At 40.6% G+C, this 27,847-nt stretch overlaps 1 pseudogene; it reads right to left on the reverse strand.

Annotated features, from left to right (window-relative positions):
- Nucleotides 1–5,034: 5,034 nt before the first annotated feature.
- LOC138831437 (MTRF1L release factor glutamine methyltransferase-like) overlaps nucleotides 5,035–27,847 on the reverse strand; it is a 325,973-nt pseudogene continuing 303,160 nt past the window's right edge.

Here is a 27,847-nt window from a genome sequence, read left to right on the forward strand (position 1 = left end):
TATTATATTTTGTGAGCCACTTAGAAGTATGAAGTCATTGGTTTGAAGTACCCAATCAGATTTTTTTCTGTATTTCACTGCTTCACGTGCAAAGACATTGAGGAAAGTATTACAAACAGAAAAGTGTAAACCCAATAATCTCTTTCATTGTAGGGGGCATTTTCTCCCTAAATATTTTGACTCAAATTATTTTTGTATTTTTTTGTTTTTTTGTTTTTTTCGGGGTGGGGGTCCAGTCATGGGACCTGAACTCTGGGTCTGGGCGCTGTCCCTCAGCTCTTCAGCTCAAGGCTAACACTCTACCACTTAAGTCACAGCAACACTTCTGGATTTTTTCTTTTTGCTTATGTGGTGCTGACGAATCGAACCCAGGGCCTCCGGCATGCAAGGCAAGAGCTCTACCACTGAGTCACCTTCCCAGACTGACCCAAATTATCTGCTTGATAATTAAAGTTTAATTCACAAATTTTGATGTCTTATTTTTTAAGAATTTGAATTTAAATTCCACTACAACCTTGTTTCACACAGTGAGTAGATTTCCTGTGTAATGACAATTCTCAAGGGAACCTACTGGATTTATAGCAAGTTTTCTGAGGTTTGTTTAGTGTGAAAAAGAGCCATCTTTACCCACATTGCTTCCTCTCTACAATGTCTCCATGGATTACTTTGCATGAAAGCCTATTTTCCCAGGTAATTTTAAATTTTCTTAATAGGCTAAGGTGTTAAAAATTTTGAACAATTAAAATTTACCTGTCATAACTTTAAAACTCTTTTGAAATTCCTTTATCAGAATCGCGAATTCACCAAACCTAATACCACCTTTACAATCAAAAAGATAACATGTTGTTTTCATGATTTAGTGTTCATCCAACTATTATTTTCCAGTGTCATTGTTATGTGTGTATATGACCATATAAGCTGATGCTGAGAAAAACGAACTGCAAGATATGGAAACAGATTTTTATTTGTGGTCTTTGTTTTTGATGTACTATGTAATAGCTATTTTCTTTAGGATTTTCCCTATGGTTTCTCCCTGCTGTATTTGATTTTGGTACCCTGTGTATTGTGTACACATTTACCTTAACTAGGGAAGGGAAGAGGGACAACAAAATGGTGAGAGAAAGCAGAAAGGCAAACCAATGCAATAGCAATATTCACAAGACAATATTTTGGAAATGGACATTACAACTTGTGAGGGGTGAAGGGGGAAAGGAAAACTGTGAGAAAAATGAGGAAGAGGTAATAAGTTTGGAAAATTATGCCTTCACTACCTTACAAATACTGTAACCACACTGTACATCACTTTGATAATAAAATTTTAAACATAAGCTGCATAAAATATAATTTCACTGTATTGGTATAGTAAATATTATTCTTTATGTAGTAACTTTTTAAAAATCAAAACTATTTGGCTTCTAATTTGAATTAATTACCCTTTCTTTATCAGGAGGTCATCAATTTGAATGTTATCCATCTAGACAGTATTTTCACAATAAACTTGCCAATATTTTGAAAAAAGAATAAATTTAGTACATTCTCATACTAAAACTGAAAAGAGATTAATTACATGGAAACCCAAAACATTTCAAAGTAAATAAGTTGTTTAAAGGACAGAATATGTGTGTTATTAAAAATTCCTATGACTAATTATTCATTTTTAAATTATCAACATTCCATACCTGAGAGATTCAAAACAGTTCCTGTTTGCATGTTATGATCTTCTGCAGTAAGTACAGCTTCCAATGGGCTGTTACAACTTGAGAAGTCAACAGAAAAATAGCCACATTATTATAGAGGATAAGACTATGAAGAATCTGTAATAATTAATTCTTCAAGAGTAAGCAATTTTTTATCAGAGTAAGCTTTATTTGTATGAACATCAATCCCAAGATTTAAGCCATAAAGTCATCCTTGACCAACAATTTCCATCTTGTAAAAAGTGCACCTTAAAATTCCCTAATTCACATCATGAATAGCTTAACTCTATTGTGAAAAAATACTACACCTCTGCTAATGTGATGCCCTCCTTGTACAGGAAAGAATGCCACAATAAACTGAGCTGCATCATTTTTCCCCCAGTGGCATTCTTGAGATCAGAACACTTGCAAATATTATTCATATTTCAGTTTTTAGCTATCATAGATATTCAGGATGCTAAGATCGGAAAATTATGGTTCAAAGCCAACTCAGACAGGAAGGTTTCTTAGATTCTTATCTCCAATAAACTTCTCAGAAAAAGCCAGACACAAGTGGCACTGAGGTTGAAGTGTTAGGGCACGAGCATTGAGAATAAACAGGCTTAGTGACAGTGTCCAGGCCCAGAGTTCAAGCTTTAGGACAAACCAATAAAACAAAAACGAAAATGAAAACAAACCCCATACTTAGAATTTTTCTCAATGTATAACGAGGCACGTAATTAAGGAAATGGCTTCCTGTGTTACATATAGGAAGAAGAAAGAAGATGTCACACAATTACTCTCTTCACACCATATTATATCACACCCTCAAAAAATTGCTCTTTTCCCAAATTTATAAATTACTGTCATCCATTTGTTGGCAACTCTGTCTAGATTACTCACATTATCATGTTATACATGAACTGTTGGTATTATTTATTAACTAAGTTCTAATTATAACTCTCTTGAAAGTATATTCTAGGAAAATAGAATGCCGGTATAATTTGTGAATTTGTCAATTAAACCTTCTACTTAAAAAGACTTTTGTTGTATCCTATAAAGTATGAAATTACAAAGAAAACCAAAATATTCATTTTAAATCTGAATTCTAGTTTAGCAAGGTCTAAAAAGTTCTACGTTAGACATACTTTGCTATTTCTCCAGGCTTAAGCTTTTGTAATCCTTCATCAGTTCTTTGGAATCTAACAGAATGATACTTACTTTCGCAATTTTGGGGGAGGGAATCATGAGCCATTTTGCATCTAGGTATGTTCTGTAATGAAGAGAGCATTTAAAACAAGTGAGGATTGTATATGTGTTGCATTTCAATAGGAAACTTGACTTCTCAAAACATGGTAATGAAATTAGCCCGAACTTCCAACTGTTTATTCCTTTATTGTTGTTTGGTTTGCTTTTTTGAGACAAAAGTATACTACCTGGTCCAGGGAAGGTATCACTATGTAATTCCACTCCTTAATCTCCTGTCTTAGTCTCCAGGATTGTACCACATTACCCTGCCATAGGTTGTTGGTTTATTTAATCTAGATAAAGACTAGCAATTCTGAACTTCTCCTATGATCTTATCCACTAGACTGACTGCTCAGACTGTTTATGTACTATTTTCAAAGATGTTCTAACATTTGACACAGGATATGAACATTTTCAGATGTACTTGCAGGGGTCTCTGATTCATTCCTCCATGGATCTGATCCCATTAATAATGATTACTTGAATCTCTTACTGTCTCTGGTCCCCAGCTATGTAATATTCTCAACTTTTTTAAAGAAAGTTCACTTGAGGGCTTTCTAATACTAAAAATTATCACTTGATTGTAGTCTTATTCAGGACATATTTTCTATTGTTTTCTATCTTTTCTACATATTCTGAGAATTGTTTCATTGTGTATTTGTTGTGCACATATAAGTGCTTCTCTGTGTATGTGTATGTTTGTATGTATTTATGCAAAAGTCTCAAGCTCTTATTCAGCAATCTTGCTCATGTCTGGGATTCCAGGTTTGCCTGATTAATTATAGGTAGTGTGTCAAAGCCTGTTCTGCCAAGGCTGTATACAAACTAAACTTCCCAGAATCCTTTACATCCTTAGGTTTTATTTTTCTAGGAGTATCAACTTTTAATCTACAAACATTTTTGTGAGTGTAAAGTGTAAGCTGTAGCACAGATTTTTAACTCAAGAATTCATATAAAGATAGATTAACATATACATTACATATCCTGAGTGTACACTGTTAGAAAGGTGATCGCAAGCCTAGTGGTGGTTGGTTATGAGGATTGGGGTTCAAATCCAGCCCGGGTAGGAAAGTCCTGAAGAATCTTTTCTCCAACAACTACCAGAAAACTGGAAGTGGCACTGTGGCTCAAGTGGTAGAGCAGTAGCCTTGAGCTGAATAGCAGAGGGACAGCTCACAGTCTCAGAAGGGAATTGCCATGACCAACAATAGCAAAAAAGAATATAAGAAAATGAAAGAAAATTAATGTGATCTTAGCCACCAGTTTCATTGGTAGTATAATCCCTGTTCTCTCAATATGGACTCTTTTTTTCCAGTTAAGTCCATGATCATATATCTGACTTGCATTGGAAACAGGATTATTCTTGCATTCTACTTTTTACGAATTTACGTGATTAGCAAGCATGATTTAGAAAGGGAGTGGCCTCATGCTTCATGTTCCACTTAGGAGTAATGCTTTCTTTATATCACTCCCATAACTCTACATGCTGGACTTGACTTTATTGTTTCAATGCTGTCTTATTTGTAGAGTCTTCTCTATTGTATTGAACCCTTATACATAAACACAGAACTTCTCTTTCTCCTATTATTGCTATTATGTCTCCTACTGTTAAATCATGTATACTTGGGAAATTAATGCACAGCACAGACACTCAAAACAAATGATCTGAAACCCTTCTTCCCATTTAAAATTCGCCTTAATTTACAGAGCAATTAAGAAGTTTGAACTCAATATACTCATGGATAATGTATTTATAAGCAATTTAAATTTCACATTTTCTCTTTACTAAGTCTCTGAAACACATGTTACCACATGCCCAAAGGTGTCCTTGTAGTATTTCAATGAAGCCAGAAAACTTTCATTTTATCTGGAGCAGCACCATAGATTGTTACTGGAAGTGAGTGGAAGTAACTGTTACTGAAAGTGTAAACTGATCCCAGGAGAGGAATTGAACATAGAGGAATGACAAAATTCAAGTTAAGTTTTGTTTTCCTTTTTACAATACAAGAAAAGAATCCAAGGCTTGAAAGAAACTCTGTTCCTGACTTTTTTTAGTGTGTCCTTTACTCATATAAAACTTGTCTATAAACTTCTAGTCTAGTTGAGAGTATTACAAAAGGAAACAATATGCCATTTGAAGGCCAACATAGGACAAAGGAAATAGCTTCATATTAAAAGTGGTCTCCTGCAAAGGAGCAAAGGCATGGAGGTTTTAAAGTGTCTTATGGATGGATGTTTCACTCCTGAGATGATTCTCTTGTTGCAGGAGTTATCAATTCCTTTAGTGTGGACCTGAGTTTTCCATAGCAATAAGGATTTCAAAAGAGCAGGATCCAGTGAGTATGATCAGTAAAAGGAGTCTCTTCTCAGACCAGTACTCCTATAAGAGGGTCCCAAAGAAATACCTGAGATTTCTTTTGTTTGCTTGTTTTTTTTTTTTTAGTTTGTGCTGGTTCTGGGGCTTGAACTCAGAGGTTGGACCCTGTCCCTGTACAGTTGTCTTTCCTGCCTACCTGCCCCCTACTGACTGACTGACTCTACTGACTGAGCCAATACTCCACTTTTGCATTTTATGGTGTTTAATTACAGATAAGAGTTTGACCAACTCTGCTGCCTGGGTTGGCTTTGAACTGAGATAGTAATAAATCCAAGTGACATCAACTTATGGACTTCTCTTTTGAACCGAGAAATATTAGATTAAGTTTATACTAAAGCTAATATTTGACAATTTTTATAAGAAGAGAATATGTTCAGAAACGAATCCATAACTTAAGTAACTCAGCAAAATTAGGTGCACTGAATCATTTTGGAATTATTTTCTTTGCTTGGGAAGATTACTATTGACTTGGTCGTTCCTTTTGGGGAAACTTAAAGTCATTTTTGCACTTTTTCTGTTGGTCATGGAGCTTGAACTCTGATCCTGGGCAATGTCCCTCAGCTCTTCATCTCAAGTCCAGTGCTCGACCACTTTAGCTACAGCACCACTTCCTGATTTCTAGTGGTTAATTGAAGATAAGTGTTTCATGGACTTCCCTGACCAGGCTGTCTTTGAACCACAATCCTGAGGTCTCAACCTCTTGACTAGCTAGGATTACAGGCATGAGCCACCAGTACCCCGCTCCTATTTGTATTTAGTGCAGTTAATGACACTAAGTAGACAAGAATGGAAATCTTAATCAAATGATTTGACATTGCAGTTTTTAGAATAATTGAGGTAGCAATAAATATGTCTTCCTTTGCCATTTTGTTACATTAATGACTCAGAAGCTATGGGACCCTTACATTAGTAGCCTCTTCCATCTGTGTAGGTATATTTATTATCAGGAAATATTCATAGAGAAATTGAGAAAGACATATTTTTAGAAAGCACTGTATTTTTACAATAAAAAATAATAAAAAAAAGAAAGCAAAGGAGACCAGGTATGCAAGAACAGCATAGAAAGGGATATATTTATCACACAGAGATTAAGAACTAGCCTAAGAGATTTAGAATGCTAAAGGCAATGAGGAATATGCCTAGTTGACAACTACTTCTTCAATAACCAAAAATGGTTCCCTAGAATGGTTTCTGCTATACCTTACTTACTATCATTTATTCCTTCCATCTGGAGTCATTTCTTCTCTTCTGTCACAACTGTTAATTAGCCTCTGCCATTTTGGTGACATGACTGGCCAAAATGGTTTCCAAATCTCACTTAGACTACCCTTCTCATTGAGATTAGCAGTGAATACTCAAAAGCCTGGAATCTTTGAATTTCCTGAATTAATCTTCACCTGACATCTAAGCACATTCCTGGCATTAATTGCCGTGACCTTATGAAAAAAAGTTTTTTTCAAGAAAGTATCCTAATATAGTTAAAGTGCATGAATTAGGACTATTGTCAGGTATCAGTTTGGAACCAGCAATTATATATTCCAAGTATAGGTTCTTTATTTTCATTTACTAAATGTTTGTTTTTTTTTGTTGTTGTTGTTGTTTGCCAGTCCTAGGACATAAACTCAGGAATAGAGAATTATTCCTCAGCTTTTTTTCCCTTCAAGGCCAACCCTCTACCACTTGAGGCACAGCACCATTTCCAGTGTTTCTTTTTCTGTTTATGTGGTTCTGAGATATTCAACCCAGTTTCATGCATGCTAGGCAATCACCATACCATGAAGCCACTTTCCCACAGCCCTAAATGACTTTCTTAAGATGGCATTACATTTTTATTCTTTAACTATGTATCAATTTTGGCCAGAAATTTTTTTGCTAGAAAAGGACATTGAACCCAATACTGAGTACAGTAAGGCTAGATGGACAATGAATAACCGTCTTGGTCTAGCCAGGCACAGCAGGGCTTACCTCATGGAGCTGGTACAACAGACTGAGCAAGATATCTCCTGACCCACAGTACACCTCCAGGATGAGAGTGCCACAGGTTCCAGCCACATGGGGACGCTGGGCCACCTCCTCCAGCACCCATTCAACAAGATCCTGTGACAGAGAGAGAGAGAGAGAGAGAGAGAGAGAGAGAGAGAGAGAGAGAGAGAGAGAGAGAGAGAGAGAGAGAGAGACAGACAGACAGAGAGAGACAGACAGACAGAGAGAGACAGAGAGAGAGACAGAGAGAGAGAGAGAGATTGAAAGAATGTCAGAATTACACTTAATCCTGGTGCAGGTGGCTCATACCTATAATCTTAAGTACACAGGAGGATGAAATATGAGATCATGGTTCATAGCAAACCCGGGCAGGAATGACTGTGAGACTGTTATCTCCAAAGAACCACTACAAAACCAGAAGTGGTGCTGTGACTCACGTGGTAGAGCCTTAGCCTTGAGCTGAGGAGCTCTGGGACAGGGTCCAGGCCGAGTTCAAGCCCCAAGACTGACAAGAAGTGGACTTCCCACCACAAGAATTGGACTGAATAGCACCCATTGTCCTAGGGCGCATGGCTGAGAAGTCAGGCTGTGCTTCCTCTCAGCTGGGAGTCATGAATAGGTCACTCAGCTACTCTGTGCCTCAGTTTCCCCAGCTGCAAAAGTGAACAAAGTGAAGGATCCCCTTCCTCATGGGGATAGGGAAATAATGAAAGAAAGCCATGTTTTGTTTCATAATCCCATGTCTGTCACACCATTAATAACAGATACCATCTTATCTCTTTCTGGGTATCTTACTGTCATATGCTCAGAGGATTTCTGAGAACTGTATCTGAAGGTCCCTCCCTTTGCCTGGCCCTGCTCCAGATACCCTCTGTATTAATCCCTTGATTCCTAACAACTGTCACATGAGGAGATTGAAGTCCAATGGTCAAGGCGCAAGCCAGAGCTTCACCTATGGTCAAGAATTGGCTGCCATGGACTGAGTTTGGGACAATCCCTCTAAACCAATGACAGAGCATGGCACCACATGTCTACAATTCCAATTACAGGGGACAAGACCTGGTGGCGCATGCCTATCACGGATAGGAAGACCATGATCCAGCCCAGCCTGAGCATATATTAAGTCACTATCTCAGAAATCCCCAAGACATAAAAGCTTGGCTTGAATGATAGAAGACCTGACTGGCAAGCCTAAGGCCTTGAGGTCAAACCCTAATATACAAAAAATAACCAGAGGCCCAGTGCCGGAGGCTCTTGCCTATAATCCTAGCTACTCAGGAGGCTGAGATCTGAAGATCACAGCTCAAGATTTAAAGTAGCTTGGCTTCACCCTTCAGACATCATGATAAGACCTGGAGTCTGAGCTATGCTGTTGTACTCCATACTAGCAGGGCTCATATCCTTACTAAGTGTTGGCCATGCTCTCTTTCCCCCTGGGAAGCCACCAACTTCAAGCCACACTCCCAGGTCCTCCCAAGCTCCCACTGCCACCAACCAGGCCCAAGAGAGTACACAGCTCCAGGGAACAGAGATCCCTTGTTCTTGTAATTTAACAATGCTGAGTCCCCTTCAAGCCTCTCACCCTTCCAGGCCCCCAGACCTCAGCTGTGAAGCCCATGCACCCCCGAAAGAAAGCAGGTAGAAGTTACCAAAAGCATCCAGCCTCCTTGTTACAACCCAATTCTACACACATACACAAACACACACACACACACACACACACACACACACACACACACACACACACACACACATATTCAGACGGGTGACAGAACAGAACACTCTTCCTTGTAGCACCTGCAATTTGCCAACAGATCACTCACCTTAGTACAGTCAGGCTGTACAAAGAGAAACATGACCTCTCTTTCTCTGTCTCTCTCTGTCTCTCTATGTATGTCTCTCTGTCTCTCTGATCTCTCTGTCTCTCTTTGTCTCTCCCTGCCTCTGTCTCTGTTTCTGTCTCTGACTCTCTCTGTCTCTGACTCTCTGTCTGTCTGTCTGTCTCTCTCTCTTTCACACATACACACACACACACACACACACACACACACACACACACACACACACACACACACACACACAGAGCTGTGCATCTCCTGAGTTTGTTGGAGACCTGATGGACCGGGAGCACCAGCAGAAGCTGGTAGACATGGGAAATGTGATCAACTTGTGAGAACTTTAGACAGTTGGGGGCGGGGGATAGGCCGATTGTATGTGTGTGTGGGGGGGAGGGGGTCTTCCCAGATATTCACCTTCTGTTCTGACCCCAGCATTCTTACCTCCCTGCTGGGTTTTCTGGGACCCTCTTCAGTTGAAAAAGTTTACCAAGCACAGAAGACAAGGTCTCACACAGCAAGGGGGGCGGTCTATCTTCTGCATCCAACACTCTCACCCCCAGGAAAAAGGAAAAGACCCCAGAAGGCAGCCATGCAGCTCCCCACCTCTAGCTAAAGCCTCAGGTTCTCACCAGGAAGAAGGGTGCAGATGTGCCGCGGTGTGGCTCCCACTGCTCCAGGCCAGGGGCTCTTTGGTGCCAACTCCTCATCCAAGCCTGCATCTTCCTTTTTCGAGGGGCACTGGCCAGTAGGGATGGGGGTGGGATCCTCAGGTAAACACCCACTGGGGCATATTTGCCGCAGGGCCTGGCCCAGAGTGTGGGGCATGGTAGAGGTACGGGTCAGGGCCAGGAGGGGGGAAGGAGGAATATGGGGTGTGGCTTCCATTCTTGTATCCCATTGGTCAGAAAGAACCATGAAAGAATGGGGGTGTGGCTGGAATCCTGTGATGCAGAATGAATGGGCAGAGTCAAATAATAGCAGAACCTTTCCCAGGAAACTCTGTCCAATCCAGTTGGGAACAAGAGGGTGACCTGCTTTAGCCAGATGGCTGCACAGATTATTGTATATGGCTGTTTATTGCCAGTCCTGGACCTAGAACTCAGGATCTAGGCACAGTCTGTGAGCTGCTTTTGCTCAAGGCTGCTCCACTACCACTGGAGCCATACACCTCTACTTCTGGATTTGTTGGCACAAGTTGGACAGGAGTTTCAAGGACTTTCCTGCCAAGGGTGACTGAGCATGATCCCCTTATCACAGCCTGGTAAGTATCAAGGAGGACTGGTGAGAGCCACTGGTGCCTGGCTAATCATGGGTCTTGCTGATGTTCTTGGACAGACCAATGAGTTCCCTATCCTCAGGTTAAAGTAGTAGGAGCTGGAGCCCACAATTCAAATCCTGGTCCTGCTACCTCTAAATGGCAGGAGATCCTAAGAATCTCATTTCTATCCATATAATGGAATGTGATGTGTGTCATGATTGAATAGTTCTGGAATGATTCTAGGACAAAATAATATGCAATTATATTATGGTACACTGATCAATTTTAATTAATACTTTATGAAGCATTTAAACAATCACATTCATTTAAATGTGGGCATAATGAAATACCTAAGAATTGGGCATCACATAGTGTAAAGGTGCCAGGACTAGGATGTGGTTGTTCCTTGTACTTTTTGTTTTATTCATTTATTTACTGTTGATTTTAATATGATGACACCCATTCTGTTTATTACATTGATGACATCCTATAACATGGCATCTAGATTTGTAGACATCTACTCCAGCATGCCTGACAACCTGGACTCTCAGAGAACATAAAAAAAGTTGCACACTTGGCTTCGTACTCCATGATCCAATTGTTGGTAGTGTTGGGATCTGAACTCAGGGCTTAGCAGGACCAATTGGTGAATAGTTTAAGGTGAACACACGTGCCTGTGAGCAACTAAGGAGTTAGGCCATTCCCAGGATCTGATATTGATCCCCAGGATGGGCCACAGTAGTCATAAAGTCATTGTTTAAACATAGGATCTATATTTACATGTGTGGACAGCATCTTGTATTTGGTTTACTTATTCTCCTTATTTTCTGTCTTATCCATGGAAGTACTGTGTATTTTCCTGAGCATGGTTACAGATATAATAGTGTTTACATGGATGACAATCTATTGCTATAGGATTATAGGATTTCCTATGCATTCTCCATCCTAGCTGAGACCCAGGACTTTCACAGGACAGGAAAACAGGTGAATTGATGGGCTTCACACATCAGGATTCATCTTTGACAGTGTTGGGATTTGAACTCAGAGCCTAGCAGGCCCAATTGGCAAAAGGGTCAAGGTGAGGACACCACCCTGTGAGCAATGAGGAGATAGGCCATTCCCAGAACCTGACATCGAATCCCAGGGAGGGCCAGGATAGGCAGAAATTCATAATTTAAACATAGGATCTATACTTACATACCAGTGAGGACAGCATCTTGCATTTGGTGCACTTCTCCTTATTTTGTGTCTAATTAATGAAGTTATTGTGTATTTTATTGAGTATAGTGACAGGTATAACTGTGCTGACATGGATGACAACCTGTTCCCCTGGTTATAGGGTTGCCTATGCATTCTCTATTGTAGTTGAGATCCGGGACTTGCACAAGAGAGGAAAACATGTGCAAAGACTGGCTTCTAACAACAGAATGAATTTTTTGTCAGTACTGGGATGTGAACTGAGGAATGGGTAGCTCTGTTGCACTTTGGGGTAAGGAGAATCTCACAATCCTTGAAGACTAGAATGTCAGGCCTGACCCAGAGCCTGATTTGAATCCCCAACACTGGAAAAAATAACAAGCCCACCTTTTTTAAACATAGGGTTTCTCTTTACCTGCAGGTGTGGTATGCTTCAGTGTAATTATTCTTTTAATTGTGTCTTATTCATGGATGTATTGTGTATTTTATTGAGTATGGTGATAGATATAACTGTGCTGACATGGATGACAACCTATTCCCATGGCTATGGAGTTGCCTATATATCATTTCCCATCCTTGCTGAGACCCAGGACTTTCACAGGACAGGAAAACAGGTGGATCTATTGGCTTCTCACATCTAGATGAATCTTTTGGCAGTGCTGGGATTTGAACTCAAGGCCTAGCAGGCCCAATTGGTGAATGAGTCATAATGAATACAACAGCCTGTGAGGCACTAAGGAGCTAGGCCATTCCCAGGACCTGAGATGGAGCCCAGGTGGGGCCAATATAGTCATAAACTCATCATTTAAACAGAGGATCTATATTTCCATAGCTTGATGGCAGCATCTTGCATTCAGTATAGTCATTGTCTTGATTTTGTGTCTTATTCATTGATGTATTGTGTATTTCCGTGAGTATAGGATGACAGATATAACTGTGGTGACCTGGATGACAAACTATTCCCATGAGTATAGAGTTGCCTATGCATTCTCCATCCTAGCTGAGTACTTGCACAGCACAGGAAACCTTGTGCAATGGCTGGCTTCTCACATCAGAGTGAATTTTTGGCAGTGCTGGGATTTGAACTTTGGGCCTAGGAGGTCCAACTGCCCAATAGGTCCATGTGATCACACTAGACTGTGAGCCACTAAGTTGCTGGGCTCTTCCCAGAAACAGAGATCGAGCACTAGGGAGGCCACAATTGTCCTGAATGCATCATTTCAACATGGGATGTATATTCAAATCCGTGTGGACTGCATTGTGCATTTAGTGTAGTTATTCTATTTTGTATGCTATTCATGGATGTATTGTGTATTTTCTTCAGTAAATGATGACAGGTATAACTGGGCTCATATGATAACAACCTATTCCCATGGCCCCAGGGTGGCCCATGCATTTTCCATCCTACCTGAGACCCAACACTTGCATAGGAAAGGAACACAGGGGCAAAAATTGGCTTTTGACATCAGGATGAATCTTTTTAAACTGCTGGGATCTGAATTCGGGGACCAGCAGACCCAATTGACGAATGGGTCCATGTGAGCACACCAGTCTGTGAGCCACTAAGGAGTAAGGCCGTTCCCAGAACCTGAGATGGACCCCCAGGTGTGGGTATGGGGGGAGGGCACACAGCAGTCATCCATTCATAAGTTGAAGGTAGTATGCAAATAAGTACACATTTGTATAGAGTAGGAGAGATGATAACCTGTGATGGAATCCAATCTACCATGTGTCTACTGATTCTTGGATCTTTCCAGATGCTTTCATTTCATGACTGTGATGATTATTGTCACGCTTCATTTACACTGCTTTACAAATAAGCGATATCCCATGAGTCTTGCCCATCATTTCCTAGTCACATCATGCATGAAGTACTCATTCAAGGATAAGATCGATCGCATTCCATGACTTTTCCTGGTCCAGAAACCAGTATTTCAGGATTTCCCGTCATTCAGACCCAGGATGGTTACCGTGCAAAGAAAAAGTTATAAAACCCTGAGCCCTCTACAGCTCCCTATTTTTTGTGCTGTTCTGTTTTTTTTTTTTTTTCATCCTGCAAGCCATCTGGGTCTAGGGTCCCAGGATAGGTTGTGGGTCCCGAGGTTGCCCCCCATCCTAGGGAGAGTGAAGCTGAGTCAGAGTTGCCATGACCTGAGTTCAAGACCCGTAGTTGGCAAAATTAATGAACTAACTAACTAACTAACTAATTTGATATGATAAAGCTCCCTGGTTTGCAATTTCTACCAGTTTACTTTCCTAGCCTGGGATTTGAACTCAGAGACTTGATGAATGTGTAGCAATGTGACAGAAGGCACAGAGTTGCCACTACTTGAGTTCAAACCCCATGCCAAGCCAAAATAAATAATTAAGTCACTGACCTCGACAAGGAAAGTTAGTTGTGAAGACTGGCGGGAAGGGAAGGTAGGGTGAAAACAAACAACGAGGCAACAATGCTCAATAGGAAATATACTCATTATTTTGCTCATATAACTGTGACCCCTCTGTACAATATTTTTACAGTAAAAAACGTACAAAAATATGTAGTGCTCAAGAAGCACTTTGGGGGTAAGTGAAGGATGTCTGAGTAGCTGTACAAAATTCTACACTGATATTCTTAAATGTTCATAATGGAACTGAATAAACATAACTGCTTCTGTTACAAATATTAAGTCACTGTCTTGGAACTGGGGCCAGTATTTCTGACATTGCTGGGATTTGAGCTCACTGTCCATGTAACTCTTTTGCACCATGGGTGAAGGCTAAGAGCACTGTTCTTGAGGAAAAGATTTTCAAGCTAGAGTTCACAGGGCATGAATTAAGACCCTGCAATAGAAAAAAATATTTGTATACATGTGTAATATGTGATATATAGGTACATATGTATGTTTATTTCATATTATGATTATATTTATTGATTTTGTATTTAATTTTAATTTATTCATTATATTGTTTATTTTATTTAGTATTATTATACACATAATATTAATTATGTTTTGTACATATATTATACACAATAATTTAGTACATTGACTCATGCTCATTTTTCATTAATACTTTATTAAGTACTGAAACATGATACATAATTAAATGGAGGCATTTTTCAAGTCATCACATGGTTAGAGTCTGTCCCCAGTATGAGCTTTGTCTTATTTATCTTTGGACAAATTCCTATAGTGATTTGTTTAGATGATTTATACTCAGAAGCCTTTTCTTGTGGATAGGAAAGTCGAGGGATGAAATCATAAGTTTGGGGCTGGGAATGTGGCTTAGTGGTAGAGAGCTTGCTCAGCATGCATGATTGCCAGGGTTTGAATCCTCACTGCCACATACTCAGAAAAAGCCAGAAGCTGTGGTGTGGCTCAAGTGGTAGAGGGCTAGCCTTGAGAAAAAGAAGCTCAGAGACAGTACCCAGGCCCTAATTTCAAGCCCCAGGTCTGGCAAAAACAATACGCCAGATTCCAGTGGCTCTGGAAACCTACTTTCTCAGAAGGCTGAGATCTGAAGATCACAGTTTGAAGACAGCATCGGGAAGGAAAGCCTGTTAGACTCTTGCCTCCAATGAACCATCAAAAAACCCCATGTGTCACTGTGGGTCAATTGGTACAGTGTTTGCCTTGAGCTGAATGGCTCAGGGACAGCGCCCAGGCTTCAGTTTGAGACACACAACTGGAAAAAGAGTGAGGGATAATCAAAGTACTTTTCCTATTTGCTAATTATGAGAATATTTTTTTGGAAAATGAATGCTGTTGTACAACAGATTTGGAGTCAGACCTCAAGGTTCAAGTGTAGAACATACATAAGCCCAGCCTGTCAGTCTCTAGCATTATAAACTTGTGTCCTGCAGGGTTCTGAAAGGCCTATTGTTGAAAGGCTTAATGTGCTCCTCAAGTTCTTTGTGATAAGCAGTTGACTTGTATTGTCAATGTCATTATAGTTCTGAACCTAGCAGAGAACCAATAGCTCACGCCCATCACACTATCTCAGGAGGCCTAGGTCTCAGTATCACAGGGTGAAAACAGCCAAGGCAGGGAAGTCTAGGACACTCTGACTTCCAGTTCTGAAAGGTCAGATGCTCAAGAGGTTTCTGTGTTTCCCTTCGTGATGAGAAGTTACTTACACTCTAAATGTTCTTGGAGTTCTTGAACTATAGAAGGAAAGAAATATTATTGACCCATCCTGGGTTCAAATGAAGCTCTCAGGATCCAAGCCCTAGCCCTGTTAGCAGGAAGAACTACAGTGTAACATTATTTGAAGGACAGAAAAAAGTTCAAAAGCCAGGCTACTTGGAGAGACCTAGACCTGCGGGATTAAGAGGCATAATGTACACAGTCAACAGGGAAGTGAGCTGCAAAACCACTTCATTCATTCCAGGCACAACCAGTAATGAGGGAAACCTGAAACATTTGTTAGAGTGACAGCAGGGTCAGGCTTTTCTCAGCCTCTTCAAATGATGAAGAATTAACCTTCCTCCTTCAGGTGAAAGGAGCCTCAGGCTATCTTTAGCTTACCAATAGAGAGTCAGTTTAGTGGGGGAGAGGGGTGGAACAGAGTAGAAAAATCCTGCTTCCTGTTCTTAGGGAGTGGATTTTTGACTCTCCATCTGTCCGGTTTGAAGACCCTTCTATCTCTGCCAGTCCATTCTCCTTACTTCATGCTCCAAATCATTAATGCAAATCCCCAGTCCAAGGAGAGGTAGGGCCATTTCTCTTCTGTCTCCAAGCAGCTGAGTTAGAACGTGGCTCTCCCCTCTTGACTCTGGGGTGCTTGACTGCCTGAGAAGTGGGACAGAGACAGTCATCGGGCTCTGCGGTTGTGTGAAAGTGATGCTGGTGTCCTGGCACACTGCAGAAACCCTCATGACTAGAAAATGTTCCCTTCTTTCCTTCTGATGTGAAAAACAGCTTCATCTATCAACTGCCTTTCTTTCTTTTTTCTTTCTTTCTTTCTTTCTTTCCTTCCTTCCTTCCTTCCTTCCTTCTTTCTTTCTTTCTTTCTTTCTTTCTTTCTTTCTTTCTTTCTTTCTTTCTTTCTTTCTTTCTTTCTTTCTTTCTTTCTTTCTTTCTTTCTTTCTTTCTTTCTTTCTTTCTTCCTTCCTTCCTTCCTTCCTTCCTTTCTTTTTTTCTTTCTGTCTTTCTATCTTTCTCTCTCTCTCTCTCTGTTTCTTTCTTTATACCTACTTACCTACCTAGGTAGCTATCTCTTTGACAGTTGTTGGGTTGAACTCAAGGAATCGAACCCAGGGCTTCTTGCATGCTAGGCAAGCACTTTCTCATTAAATCCATATTCCCAGCCCCTTCATTTTTTCTTAATGGTAGTTTTTACATAAGTATGCTACCATTTTATGTTCTCAAATTTAATTTTCTGAATACCGGTTACTTCTAAAAAACCTGATCTTCTCTTCCCCTGCCTGATTTGTGACTGTTCCTGCATTGGCCTCATAATAAAATGTAAATAAAGGCTGCTGAGAGCTTCAGTGTGCATCATATAAAGACACAGGCCTAGAACCCTGGAAGAGAAAAGCAATGGGCCTGAAATAAACAGAATGATGCAGTATGCGCAACTAGCATATCTGAAAAATAAACCAGTAAATAAAAGCAGAAGCATTGCATAGGTCTGTTTGCACTATGGGAGGTAATATACATACACACATAAGTAGGTAGGACACTGATACATAAACTTGGCTTTCTCTTTTTGAATTTTTTTGTAGCCATCCTGGGGCTTAAACTCAGCGCCTGATGTGTTCCTGAGATGCTTTGCTCAAGGCTGAGGCACTACCACCACGAAAGCTCCACTTACCACCATCTCGTAGTTAACTGGACATAAGCAATTCCCAGGCTTTCCTGCCTGGTCAGGATTGTATCTCCTGCTCAGTTTTCTCTCTCAAAGCAGGAGCTCTACCCTCTGGGCCACTGTTCCCCTTCTGGTTCTCTGGTGGTTTATTGGATAAAATAGTCTCAGAGACTCTCCTGCTTGGCTGGCTTGAATGGCAATCTCCTGAGGACGCTTCAAGTGGTTTCCTCAAGAATTCACCGAGGAACCGCTCCACACAAGCCCTTAGTATAAATCTCGAGGGGTACTAGAGAAAAATTGAAACATTGTTATACCCAAGTCGCAGGACCCCCACCAAAAAGACCACCGAGAGTCAGACTTTACAGCTGTTTTAAGGTTTTACTTAAATGAGCTGCAGCTCGGGCCTAGTCCCACACTCTGACACAGAGGAGCCTAGGTGGAGAGCATCAAGCTGAAGATTTGAAGGGTTTATAAAGGCACACAACCAACCTGGTGTTTGGATTACCACCATGTGTTGCTCTGCTAGAAACAAGCAACAAGTGGTCACTGCCTCAAAACTTTAACCCTGCATTTCCCCCCTTTGACTTATAGTCCCAAGACACCATCTTATGGCTCTGGCCCAAAACTAAACTCCAACAGCTCTTGATTTTGAATGGATTATGGTCCCTCTTTGACCTTAGCTATTCTATTAAACAACAATACCAATAACAAGGAGTTCATTTTTCTTTACTTGAGGCATATGCGGAGTGGTTGGGTAGGATGCTTGGAGACTTCCCTAAGTTTCCCCACAGTCGTCTAGGACAAAGTGGTCAGCAGGTCTGGAGTGGGAGCAGTGGATCCAAGCAGCAATGCCATCCACCTTAAGGGCAGTAGGTGTACCCAGTAGCACTATGTAAGGTCCCTTCTACCAAGGTTCCAGAGATCTCAAGTTGTCCCTTCAAACAAACACCTAGTCCCCTGGTTTAAACAAATTGGGGGCAGGAATAGAAGCAGAATCATATGATGCTCTAAGCTGGGGCCACATCCTCTTATGCACCAGCTCTAAATAGTCAAGCTTACACAGAAATTCAGTATCATCCAAATCAGCAAGCAATTCAGTCTGGAGGCTAGGTTGGGAGTTGTCCATACATTATTTCAAAAGGAGTAAAGCCAAGCTGATAGGATGAATTTCTTACTCTAAACAGGTCAAAAGGAAGCAGAGTTACCCAGTCTGCACCATTCTCCAAGGCCAATTTAGTTAAGGTCTCTTTTAGAGTCCGATTCATTCTTTCTACCTTCCCTGAACTCTGGGGTCTATAAACACAGTGTAATTTCCAATCTGTCTCCAATGCTGCGGCTATTCCCTGACTTACTTTTGAAAAGAAGGCCCAATGGTGGATGGGAAGCCATACCTGGGTAGGATTTTTTCCAGGATCTTCTTAGCCACAACGTTCCTGGTCTCATGCTTTGTTGGGTAGGCTTCAACCCATCCTGAAAAAGTGTCTACAAAAACTAGCAAATATTTATATCCAAATTTTCCAGTTTTAATTTCTGTGAAGTCTACTTTCTGACACACACCTGGTCTATCTCCACAGAGGCGAGCTCCTTTTGTAACCGGTTGTTTGGGGGCATTGGTGAGCTAACAGGCTTTAAAATTTTTAACAATGTTTTCAATGAGTTGATTTCCTTGCCTGATTTTTACTTCTGAGTGTCAGCAAGTGCTGCATTCTTCGGGTTCCCATGTGTGAGACCCAATGGATTCTCATAAGAATTCCCTTGCCCAATCTTTGTGGCAAGATAACTTTTCCCTCACCAGTTTTCCATCAGTCTTCATTTCTTTCTCTGTTCAGGGGTTAGGCCATGGAAATTTTCTTTATTCACTGCAAATCTTCTTGGGAGTACTGAGGCTCAAGAGGCATAACTTGTGGCCCTGGGTCTACTTCCACTCTGGGCTGGAGGGCCGCCTTCTTAGCTGCCTGATGGACCAAGTTATTTCCTTTGGTTATTGAATCAGTTACCTTTTGATGGCCAGGACAGTGCATAATGGCAATATTTGCTGGTTCCCATAAGGCCTGGATGAGGCTTAAAATTTCTTGTTTGTTTTTAATTGCCTTTCCCTCAGGTGTCAACAGCCCCTCTCTTGGTAAATGAACATGCACAGTGGCAAAAGCATACTGACTATCCATGTAAATGTTTAGTCTCTTCCCTTTTCCCATGTGTAGGGCTTTTGTTAGTGTCACTAGTTCTGCTCTTTGTGTAGACGTTCCCTGGGGGAGTGCTTCTGCCCACACTATCTCAGTGTCCATGGTGACTGCTGCACCTGCGTACCTTTTTCCATCTCAAATGAAACTGCTGCCTTCTGTGAACCAGGTATGCTCGGCATGCGATAGTGTCGTGTTCAACAAGTCTGGACTCTTTTCCTTGGTCTGGTTGCTCTTTTAACACTCAATTTCACATGCTCTGTCCTTCCTTTCCTGTCTTTGCTCCTCTGTCTCTCTCTTATTGTAAACCTTTTCTACCACAGCTAATAGATCCCTAATAGACTTTTCACCAAGTCTGTCTAGAGTCTGCAAATTTTGCTTTATGTCTGGTTCAGCTTGACTTATATAGGCAAACATAATCATCTGAGCCGACTCCTGGGTCTCAAGATATTTGGGGTATATTGACTAAAAGCTTCTACGAGCTACTCAAGATATGTTGATGGACTTTCACTTCCTCCCTGTCTAACATAAAAAACTTTGGCCATATTAGGAGGTTGGCAAGCTGCCGCCTTGAGACCTGCCAACAGAGCCTGGTGATAGATGAGGAGTCACTCCTTACCTTCAACCATATTGTAGTCCCATGTTGGTCGGATCTCAGGAAAATAGGCAGTGATCAGGGCAGGATCCATGATAGGTGCTCCTGTGGGGCCAGGGATGTTTCCGTGCCACCTCTTGGATACAGTCTGTTTCTTCGGTGGTAAAAAAGGCCTGTAAAAGCTGACTAAAATCCCAATGGGCTGATGAATAAAGTGAATAGTTTAAGCAAACTAATTAAATCCTGGTGTTTCTCAGAAAAGGGGGCATTTTGGGTGTATAGGCATTTTTGTATAGGTCACTGGTAGAAAATGACCAATATTGGAGTTGCTGTTGACCATCCACATACACAGGACCTATGGTGCTAAGAGAAAAACAGCTGTATTAGAAGAGGGGTTGATCCCATGGCATCGTTGAGTGACTGGTCCCTCAGAAACTTTAAGGGCAGGTGCCGAGGATTCTATAGCTCCCTCCTCCTCTTGATCATTCTCAGATTCTGCAAAAAGAACCTGGAAAGGAGAGTATGGGGGAGGAAATATTTCTTCTTCCAAGTTATCTCCCTGAAAAACCAGGGGTACCTCTTCTTTACCTCTTCCTCAGTTTCTTTTTGTAAGTCTAGGGGGCTAGATGGAGTGGTCAGTTGTACAGTCCAAAAACCAATAAACAGTACAAACAAAACACATGCAGGCCTGACAGTTACAAAAAAAAAAGCTTACTAAGAGGAGATTTCCCAAATTGGTCCACTGACTCCTGTCATGGCGAGGTTCCCCACTCACGCCCCACAGCAGAAGGAACAGAGCCACAGTGGGCAAGTTAGGCCTCAGTTAGGAGGCCCTCTTGGTCAGTTCCAGCACAACACCGAAACGACCCCCGTCCCAAAATTCACAAGGCGGTGTTCTAAGAACCCCCCCAGCCCACCCTACACAGTGGGGTTCCAACTCCCTCCCCACACGGCGGGGTTCAAAAGACCCCCTCCCCACAAGAGGATGTGGGACGTCTCCCAGTTCCTCCAGAATTGTTGTACAAGTGCTTCAGCTTCGACAACCCTTTGTACATGGTAGCAGCCATCCTCACAAATGAAAATGAAAGTAAAACAGACAACGACAGGACATGACAAATTAACAAATTAACAAAATTTACCTTTGGAGTCTGAGATCTCAGATGTCTTTCGGGGGAATCCCTGAAGGCCTCCACTAATGTTATACCCAGGTTGCAGGATCTCCACCAAGAAGACCATTGAGAGTCAGACTTTACATTTGTTTTAAAGTTTTATTTAAACAGGCTGCAGCTCGAGTCTCATCCTACACTCCAACACAGCAGAGCCAAGGAGGAGAACCCCGAGCTAAAGATTTGCATGATTTATAAAGGCACACAACCTTTGAAGAGCCTTTTTGCTACTCGGGGAATTTTATTGTTCCACATGAATTTTTGGATTGCCTCTTCTATTTCCTTGAAGAATGTGGTTGGAATTTTGATAGGTATCGCATTAAATATATAGATAGCCTTGAGAAGTATTGTCATTTTCACGATGTTAATCTTTCCAATCCAGGAGCATGGCAGCTTTTCCCATTTTCTAAGTTCTGTTTTGATTTCCTTTTTCATGTTATTAATGTTTTCATCATTGAGGTCCTTCACTTCTTTGGTTAAGTTAATTCATAGGTATTTTATTTTTCGTGGGGCTATTAAAAATGGAGTTGCTTACGTAATTTCAGCCCCTCTTTTCTCAATGTTGGCATACAGAATATCAATACCAAATTTCAAACTCTACTATAAAGCCATAGTAATCAAAACAGCTTGGTAATGGCACAAGAACAGACCTCAGGACCAATGGAATAGAATTGAAAACCCTGAAATGAACCTACAGAACTAGAGCCATCTAAACTTTGATAAGGGAACTAAAAAATAGAATGGAAGAAAGACAGCCTCTTCAGTAAATGGTGCTGGCAAAATTGGTTAACTACTTGTAGAAAACTAAAGCTAGATCCTTATATATCACCCTGCATCAGAATCAACTCCAAATGGATCAAAGACCTTGAACTCAAAGTAGACACTCTGAAAATATTACAGGATGAGATAGGAGAAACCCTAGGTCTCCTTGGCGCAGGCCAAAATTTTCTTAATAGAGACCCGGAGAAACAACAAATCAAACAAAGGTTGGACAAATGGGATTGCATGAAGTTGCAGAGCTTCTGCATGGCAAAGGACATAGCTAGCAAGATCAATAGAAAGCCCACGGATTGGGAGAAGATCTTCACTAGCCATACAATGGACAAGGGTCTCATAACTAAAATATACTTGGAACTCAAAAAATTAAATCCCCCAAAAACAAATCCTCAAAGAAACAACTGCCCAATAAGTAAGTGGACTATTGACTTAAAGAGAAACTTCTCTGAATAATAAAGAAGGATGGCCAATAGACACATGAAGAAATGCTCAACTTCCCTAGCCATAAAAGAAATGCAAATCAAAACAATATTGAGATACCACCTCACCCCAGTTAAAATGTCAAAAATCAAGAACTCTAATAACAACAAATGCTGGAGGGGATGTGGACAGAAGGGAACCTTACTTCATTGTTGGTGGGAGTGTAAACTTGTTCAACCAGTTTGGAAAGTAGTATGGAGGTTCCTCAAAAGACTCCACATAGAGCTCCCCTATGACCCAGCAATCCCACTTTTGGGCATCTACCCAAATATTTACAAACAAGACCACACTAAAGCTACCAGCACAACTATGTTTATTGCAGCATTATTTACCATAGCTAAGATATGGAACCAACCCAGATGCTCCTCAGTAGATGAATGGATCAAGAAAATGTGGTATATATAAACAATGGAATTCTATGCCTCCATCAGAAAGACTGACATTGCCCCATTTGTCTGGAAATGGAAAGACTTGGAAAAATTTATATTAAGTGAATAAGCCAAGCCCAAAGAAACATAGGTCACATGATTTCCCTTATTTGCAATATCTAGTATGTGTGTGTGTGTGTGTGTGTGTGTGTGTGTGTGTGTGTCTGTGTGTGTGTGAGCACATGACGGTGTGTGTGTGCGTGGGTGTGTGTGTGCCTGCACACACATACATGACTCCTGAAGCTTGACCTCAGGACCTGAGCACCGTACCTAGTTTCTCTTGTATAATGATATCCCTCTCTCACTTGAGCCACAGAGCCTCTTCAGGCTTTGTCCTAGTGATGTGCTCCTGAGAAATGAAGCCCAGGATTTCATATATGGAAAGCACTCTACCACTAGAGCACATTCCCAGCCCTCTACTTCAGCTTTGTTAGTTTAGTTCTGTCTTTTTTTATTGTTGTTGTTGTCGGTTGAATGAGATGAAGTCTTGGCCTGGGTGCTGTCCCTGACCTCTTTAGTTCAAATCTTGTGCTCTACCACTTGAGCCACAGAGCTTCTTCTGGGTTTCTGGTTGTTCATTGGAGCTATGTTTCTCAAGGACTTTCCTGCCTAGGCTAGCTTTGAACCATAATCCTCAGATCTCATCCTCCTGAGTAGCTAAGATGAGAGACATGAGCCAAAAGCACCCAGCTTCCCCTTCAGGTTCTTAGTAGTGAATTGGAGATAATAGTCTTATGGACTTTAGAACTCAGCTTCCTGAGAAGGCAGGATGAGAGACTTCAGCTACTGACCCCTTGGCTGTGGCCTCTGTTGCAAGGGAGTCCATGGCTCCACATGGTAGAGTGCTAGCCATGAGCCCAAGACATAAGGGTCAGAGCTTAAGCCCTGAGTACAAGGTTCATGACCGAGAAAAAACAAAACAAAACCATTGTCTGCTGTAGACAAGTCATTAGTCTTCGGTAACACATAACTTTATCCCTGACATGGGGACCTATCTGAGCCTCAATATTCTTGTCTGTATAATCATCTAAGTTGTGGAGCTCTTACATAGACAAGATGTAAGAATGCACCCGGTTACGGTCACAGCACATGGCACTCTTTGTACCACTCAGCACAGAACATCCTGTTAAAGACTCAGCACCCAGCACCCAATGCAGGACTCAGCACACTGCATCCTATGAAAGACTCAGCACAAAGCACCCTGTGCGGGACTCAGAATAGAGCAGCCTATGGGGGACTCAGCACATAGCTCCATTCCACAAGCTGTCATTAGAATTAGGGTGCTTTCATCAGTATCACCATTCTTTGAGGAAAATTTTACAAACCATACAAGTTCACATCTAATGGTTTAGTGGGGTGTTTTTTTGGGGGAGGGGTTGTTAGCCAAGGGGCTTGAATTCAAAGCATGGGGTACTGTTCCAATAACATTTGCTCAAGGCTAGAGCTCTACCTCTTGGAGCCACATTTTGAGGTGTCACAGACTTCCTGCAAAGACTGGGTTTTAAAGCTCCTGAGCAGCCAGGATGATGGGCATAAGCCAGGATGATATAGGTAACCCGTGGAGCTGGGTTGCAGCGGTTTACATATGGTCAAGTCAGGTTAGGTGGCTGCTGTCAGCACCAGTCTCCTAGCTTGATCTGTAATGAGGTATTTGAAGTTATGTCCTATAATTGCAGTTAGACCATTCTACCTCTTTCTTATCAGACCTGGGGTATGAGTAAGAGCTTAGACACTGTCCCTAAACGTTTGTGCTCAAGGCTAGCACTCAATTGATTGAAAGACAGCAGAACTTCAGGGTTTTCTGTTTTGTAGCACTGAGGAATCGAACCCAGAGCTTCGTGCTTATTAGGGGAGCACTCAACCACTGAGCCACAGGAGTGAATGAGGTACAAATAGATAGAGATTGCTGTATATAAATATTATATATACAAAATGAGATTTCTGCATGTTATTAAATTATAGATAATATTACTACCAATTATTTGGTATTAAATTATATCTCCATTTAATGATGTGTCCCAGTTAACAATTAATAAAGCATTAATTAATTATTACTCAATATCCCATTATTGTTTATCATATATGTACATATATCCATATATATAATTAGATATTTCATAGAATGAGACCAATGTCTATATATTATTAAATTATGCATCATGTGTTACTACCAATTATTAGTTATTTAATTATGTCTCCATGTAATTTTTATTCTGTTAATGCTTAATAAAATAGCAATTAAACTTAGTGCACATCCTACACTTATTGCATCTAATTTTATCCTGGAATGATTCACTACTAATTCAATCTGTTTATTATTTACTGTAGTGGCAATTCTTCAACCTATGATGTTTTTTACCTTTATTACATCCTATTACATAGAATATAGATTTGCATCCAAATTATACACCCTACCTGACACAGAGCACATTCACAGAAAAGGAAAACATGTGTCATGCTCAGCTTCTCACTCCAAAATTACATTTTGGCAGTGCTGGGATCTAAACTCAGGCAAAGAAGGCTCAGTTCATGAATGGGTTAATGCCAGCACAGCAGCCACTAGTCAATTCAGCTGCCAGGCAGTTCCCAGGCCCTGAGCTAGAGCCCTGTATGTTGACTCCAAATTGTGCTTAATGAAATTATTCAATTTTTATTCATTTATCATTTATTTTATTGACTGCTACAACACATGGAATATTTACTACATTTATTAAATAAGATATAGAATTGCCTATTCATGAAACTTCACACCTGACACCCAGGACTTTCACAGAAAAAGAAAACATGTGTCACCCTGTGTCTTACTGCACGATTCAATTTTTGTGAGTACTGGCATCTGAACTCACAGGCTACAAGGCCCAATTCATGAATGGGTGAGTGTCAGCATGCCAGCCTGGGGCATATTGAACCGACAAGCAGTTCCCAGCACCTAAGATTGAGCCCCAGGGGTTGACAAAACAAGAACAGGTTGACATGCAGATGGTAGTACACAAATAAATACAGATCTTTATAGAGTGCCAGAGATGTCTGTACATTATTCAGTTATATAGGCTACATTCCTATTAATTCTTGGGTATTTATTATGCCTCCATGTAATTAATATTACTGTTTTCATCCTTAATGAATTATTAATTAAATCGACCACTGTCCCAAAACTATTGTGTCCACATAGTATTCTTTTAATGTGCCAAAAATATTCATTAAAATCCTTCGGACTCCTAAAATCACTCTCTAATTTTATACTAGTATCATTCAGGAAGAACCAATTAAACCTTGACATTCATAATCTTTCATCGGTATTCCTATGAATAAGAACGAGACTCTTAGGATCTCCCTTCACTGGTAGGGGTCAGGACCCAGCTTCGAACACAGGGCCTATGTTGTGGTGTTGGCCCATTACTTCCCTGAAAGCCCAACAGCATTCAGCAATGGCAGGTTACCAACACTTTTAAGCCCTGTCTTTTAGATCCAGGATGGTCAACTTGAAAAGAGAACAAATGTAAAACCGGCAGACATCTGAAGGTTACTGGGTTTTTTTCTGTGTCTTTTTATTTATTTATTTTTTCTGTCAGCCTTTGAGGCCCAGGAACCTAGGTTTGGATATGGGTCCACTGGCTACAACCCAGCCTAGAGTGATCAAAGCTGAGGCAGAGCTGCCATTGAGCTTGACAAAATAAAAATACATAATACATACATGCATACATACATATATACATAGATACATTAAAAATATTTATATAATTATGAGGCTACTTGGCGTATTTGAGCCATTTTTTCTGCCGAGCCTGGGATTTGAACTCAGGGTCTGGGTAAATCTGCAGTGCTGTGGGGGAAGGGAAAGCTCACAATGCTGGAAGACAAAAAAGACAGGCCTGTTCCCAGGGTCTGAATTCAAGCCCTAGCACTGGCAAAAATAATATTTGTATACATTTTAAAAACATGATTTATATTTACATATGCATGTTTATGACATATTGCATTTAGTGTAGGTATTAATTTTATTTTGTTTTTTATTTATTTATTATATATTTTAGAGAGTATGATTACATGTATAACATTATTTACATCCTATTAAATAGAACACAGATTTGCCTATGTATTATACATCATTCCTGAGACCCAGGACTTTCACTGATAAGGAAAACAAGTGGGACAATTGGCTTCTTCTACAACGATTAAGTTCTTGGCAGTTCTGTGATTTAAACTCTGGCCCTAGAAGGCCCACTTCATGAATGTGTCAATGTTAGCACACCAGTCTGATGCAAGTGAAGTTGTCAGGCAAATTTGAGGACCTGAGATAAAGCCCTAGGAGCGGCCAATATATAAACAGATATGCATATTGCAGGGTGTGTATTTACATATGTATATGAATCTATAAATGAAGTTATAGAGAGAGACAAATAGACATTTATATAGATTCTACTGTATAATGATGTCTATATCTTATTTTTATATACTCTATTATTATGAATTATTTGGTCTAAAATTATGCCTCCATTAATTAATCACAGTGGGAGACAATAAAATATTAAATTAATCAATGACCTATATTTATTGCGTACAATCTTATACTACAATGACTAGCTAATTAGTAGTTCAATTGGTACATTACAAAGATTCTATTATTGTTCCTATAGATAGGAACGAGTAGGTGGAAGTCCCAGGATCAAACTCAGGGCTTTGGTTTCTGGGTTGGGCTGAGGCTTCACTGCCAGCCCGCCAACCTTCAGCCATGCAAGGTCATATACAATTTTCATGCCGTGTCATTGAGATCCAAGATGATCACAGTGCAAAAGAAACAAAGGTAAAACTGTTGTCTAAAACTTCCTGGTTTTTCCTCCTCAATCTTGGTTG

This window comes from Dipodomys merriami, unplaced genomic scaffold (genome assembly GCF_024711535.1).
Source record: "Dipodomys merriami isolate MVZ:Mamm:240054 unplaced genomic scaffold, mDipMer1.0.p SCAF_196, whole genome shotgun sequence".
In the NCBI taxonomy this organism is placed as follows: Eukaryota; Metazoa; Chordata; class Mammalia; order Rodentia; family Heteromyidae; genus Dipodomys; species Dipodomys merriami.